General features: G+C 47.5%; 1 protein-coding gene across 2 annotated transcripts in view; it reads left to right on the top strand.

The window, feature by feature from the left end:
- The window catches only part of grb14 (growth factor receptor-bound protein 14), a 110,663-nt gene that overhangs the window by 58,674 nt on the left and 46,989 nt on the right, over window positions 1-5,000 (top strand). The window lies entirely within an intron of this gene.

Raw genomic sequence — 5,000 nt, 5'->3', positions numbered from 1 at the left:
ATGATGGCGTGTGCAAGTTTGGGTGCAAGAGACAAAGTAAGGGCTGGAGGTTGGTTATGGGTGGTCTGAGTTGCGGAGTTGGTTAATAATGGAAGTCAATGGGATGGGACCACAATGTATATTAATATAAACAAATGGCCCTGCCGTGGCCTGACGGTAGGGCACTGGGTTACTACGCTGGCGACCTGGGTTCAATGCCGGCCCGGATTATTTCCCAATCCTCCCCCTGGTCTCTCTCCTACTCGCTTCCTGTCACCACCTCCAACTTTCATATGAAATAAATGCAACAAAGCCCTTAACACATTGAATACCGGCGTTGCTCACGGAATTATGTCGTAGAATACCAGCGTTCTAAGCCCTTTTTTACGTTTTTTTGTAGACTCACAGCTTATTATGTGATAGGGCCACTGAAATATGTTATGACTCGTTTGAAAGTGGAGACGCTGCCCTCTTAGTAGGTGAAAACTGTGTGTCTCTACGAGCTTTTATTGCCGAGTAAACCCACGCTAAACCGAAGTGGGTATCCATGGAATTCAGCTACAATCGGAGATATTGAGGTTTTTGTGAAGGGTGCGCTTCTTCAGAATGTGACGAGTTTGAAAGGGGATGAGTTGGTTTTAATCACAATTTGGTGCAAGGTTAGCTCTGACACACATCTTCCTGCACGCCAAGACACACCTCCTGCTCTAAACCACTACGACACCGGCAATCAATGCCCTTCGAAATCCACGTTTTTCACACAGACTGAACACAAGCTCTTTGCACACATGCAGAAGGTCGGACATTTGCTAAAATAGTTCCCGATGACTCCCGAAATAATAGCCCAACATTGACAACAAATCCCAATGATATGATGCTTAGATGTAGCCCATCCGATCCATATGTAGCCATCTATGCTAGCTTCTGGCTTTTCACATACAGGAAGACAGTTCAACATAGGGGTGAATAATCAAATAAACTTATCTGGTTGGCGATCAAACTTCTAAATCGGAGCGCATTACTCCAATTACAATTCGGGTGCCATTTTGATCCAAGGAGCTGGTAAAGGTCTAGGTAGCAAGCCCAGAAAGTTCAAGATACTCCTGGCACGATATACAATGGTCTCTGTGTTTACCTATTGCGTGAAGTCAGACACAATACACGCTACCGATCGTCGTACGCTACTAGGGAAACAACATAGCACGATTCACGAATACGGCAGCACACCTCCTGCTCTGTCACACTACGACACCAGCAATCGATGCCCTTTGAAATCCCCGTTTTTCACGTGGACTGATCACAAACTCTTTGCACACATGCAGAGGGTGAGACATTTGCTAAAATAGCTCCCGATGACTCCCGAAATAATAGCCCAACATTGACAACAAATCCAAATGATATGATGCTTAGATGTAGCCTAGCCCATCCGATCCGAATCATATGCGGTGGCAGATGGACACTCCCAACTGAGATCGCTCCCGGACGTGTAGTCCCAGGTGTTTCTATCACTCCCGGACGTGTAGTCCCACCCGGATCGATAGTCTGGCTAGTTGGAGCGAGCCGACAGGGGAGCGTCCTGCGTTGGGAGCGACAATCAGGGAATCATGATATGTAGCCATGCTAGCTTCTGGCTTCTCACATACAGGAAGACACAGAAACTTATCTTTTTGGCGATCAAACGTCCAAATCGGAGCGCATTACTGCAATCACATATCGGGTGCCATTTGGATCCAAGGATCTGGTAAAGGTCTAGCAAGTCCAGAAAGTTCAAGATACTCCAGGCACTATACAATGGTGTTTACCTATTGCGTGAAGTCAGAGACAACACATGCTACAGTGACCGTACTAGGGAAATCAATGCAGGCAGCGCGATAGGCGACATGGGTTGGCATCCAGACATCTTGGTAAGTTAAATTAAAATATCCAAATCATAACACTTAAACATCATAACAATCAAACAACTTTGGACTGCAAATGTTGTCATTTATGTCCATCACAGAGCTACCAAAATCACATATATTGTCCATTGAAGGGTGTAGATTCAAAATATGATATTTAAATGCAAAAACGTATTTTTGCGTTTTGGTATACAACGCATGGGCGTGAAAAACGCATTATTACGTCGTCGGTACTCAATGTGTTAAAAATATTATATACTGTAGTGTATATATATTGGTGAGGAGGATGCGTGTGTGTGAGTGATGTGAGTGTGGGTTGCAGGAGACAGAATGGGGGAGTGAACTTGTGGGCTGATGAAATAAAAGGTAGCACATGGGCCAATGGCGTACGTCAGCACAGGCACACCACCTGATGAATGTAGGGCATTGTGCTCCCCCCTTCCCCCTAATGCAAAACTACCGGCCAAATGCAGTCATATATATATCACTATACGGAATATATGTGTGTGCGCACGCGTGTGTGTGCCTACATGTGCATGCCTGCGTGTGCATGTGTGTGTGTGTGTGTGTGTGTGTGTGTGTGTGTCTGTGTGTGTCTGTGTCTGTGTGTGTCTGTGTCTGTGCGTGTGAGTGTGAAATACAGAGAGAAATTGTGTGTATGGGTTTGTGTGTGCACATGAGTTTCATAAACTCATACATGCCTCTTTAGCCCTCGACATAGGGGTCAGTGACGTTTCGGCAGTAACACACGTCAGGGTAGCGAAACAACAGCCAGTTGGAGGAGAGGATTGTGCACATCCAAGGGAAAGGTGCAGGACGAAGGCCAACTGTAGTTTCCAGAGTGAGAGGTCCGCACACTTAGAATCCTTTTTTGTATTTTATTTTTTCATGGCAGGATAACATTTCGACCTCAACAGCCTTCTTCAGATTCTCTACTTTATAGAATCTGAAGAAGACTGTTGACGTCAAAACGTTATCCTACCATGAAAAAATAAAATACAAAAAAATTCTAAGGATTCTAAGTGTGCGGACCTCTCACTCTGGAAACAACAGCCAGTGCCACTATTGTTTAGATTTTTTGCTGTGTGTGTGTGTGTGTGTGTGTGTGTGTGTGTGTGTGTGTGTGTGTGTGTGTGTGTGTGTGTGTGTGTGTGTGTGTGTGTGTGTGTGTGTGTGTGTGTGTGTGCCTGCGCATGTGTGTGTGTGTGTGTGTGTGTGTGTGTGTGTGTGTGTGTGTGTGTGTGCCACGTGCATCATGCTGTGTGCACCGTCATGCCCTTTCCCAAGAGGAAGCACACCGCAGTGACTGGGAAAATTTCTTTGTGTTGTTTGTTGGTCTTTTTTTCTCCAGCAGTGTGCATTTTGTATGTGGCTGAGGTAAAGGTTGGTCTTTGGGCTTTGGGATTTGGGATGACGGGGAAGGGTGGGATGGTGTGGGGTGTGGTGGGGTGTGGTGTGGTGCCACTGTACAGTATATTATTACAAGGACCGCCTGGGGCAGAATTTGACCCAAATGTGGCAGGCTGCCACCATAACAGACAGCGCGGCGTGACGCAGGGAGGGAGGGAGGAGATGAAAGCCTTTATTTATCCTCCTCTCTCCTCTGTTATGCAACGGCCCGGCCGCCTGGCTGTACTGTATGTGTCTGTACTTATAGATGAGATGAGCTCGCAGCGCCATGCCACAGCACTCTTGCTTCTGTTGCCTCTCCCTCCTCTTGCTCGCTCTCCTTTTCTCGCTCTCTCACGCTCTCTTTCTCTCTGCTGCAGCAGGACCAGTGTTCTTTGAAAATAGGGCCCCCTGCTATACGCTCACTCACACACCCAAATGCATATGCTCATAGACGCAGGCACGCACGCACGCACGCATGCACGCACGCACGCACCCACAGGCGCGCGCACACACACACACACACACACACACACACACACACACACACACACACACACACACACCCTTACACACAATTCACACACCTACACACAGGCAGATGCACATGCACACACGCACACGTTCCCAAATGAGGAGATATGGACATACATGAACACACTCACACACCACCAAGCAGACATACATGCGCACACACACAGACTATGTGTACATCAAAGGCGAACTAAGCGACCTGCGCGGCGGAAGTCATTGTTTCTCTATGGAGGGAAGGCGAATAAAGCTACCAGAGCGAATTCGCCGGGAGCGAAGCTTCTTGAGCGACCAGAGCGAATTTTGACGATTCAACTCAAGCTTAAGCGAATTCGCTATGACGCGGTTCGGCGAAAACCAATTGGAACGTTCATATCGACGAATGTCCCAGGCTGTCAAGACAGAGTCGTTATGTGATTAGCTGAATCAAACATGTCAGTGCAGCGTCCAGAGCGAATAAAACGAATTCATGGCAAAACTTCTTCAACCACAGGTACCAGCGTAGGTAGCGCCTGATGTACACGGGCCATAAGGGTTTGAAGTCTCTTTCCTCACATGGCGACATCATATACATCTCTGTCATCTCTTTAGAGATATATATCGATATCTCTACATACATCTCTCGTTCTCTGTCTCTTGCATTCTCTCTCTCTCTCTCTCTCTGTCTTGCTCTTGCTCTAGTGCTCTCTCTATCTCTCTCTCTCTCTCTCTCTCTCTCTCTCTCTCTCTCTCTCAATCAATCACTCACTCACTCACTCACTCGCTCGCTCACTCACTCACTCACTCACTCACTCACTCACTCTCTATATCTCTCTCTCTCTCTCTCTCTCTCTCTCTCTCTCTCTCTCTCTCTCTCTCACACACACACACACACACACACACACACACACACACACACACACACACACACTCTGTTGTCACTGCCTCTGCCTCTGTCTGTCGTCTGCCTCGGTTGTCTAGTCGTGTCGCCTGGATGTATTTTTAAGAGGACTACTCAAATATTTGTCAGAGGCGAAAATGGCGGCTGGTGGCGACTGGTCAGACCAGAACAAGGGCACAGATGCCTGCGGTGGGACAGGCCATGTGGAGAGGAGAGGAGAGGAGAGGAGAAAGGAGAAGAGGAGCAGAGAGGAGAGGAGGGTAGAGGAGTGGAGATGAGAGGAGAGGAGAGGAGAAAGGAGAAGATGAGCAGAGAGGAGAGGA

This window comes from Engraulis encrasicolus, chromosome 13 (genome assembly GCF_034702125.1).
Source record: "Engraulis encrasicolus isolate BLACKSEA-1 chromosome 13, IST_EnEncr_1.0, whole genome shotgun sequence".
NCBI classification, from domain to species: Eukaryota; Metazoa; Chordata; class Actinopteri; order Clupeiformes; family Engraulidae; genus Engraulis; species Engraulis encrasicolus.
The sequence above is the reverse complement of the archived record's forward strand: the minus strand, read 5'-3'. Positions and strand labels throughout refer to the sequence as shown.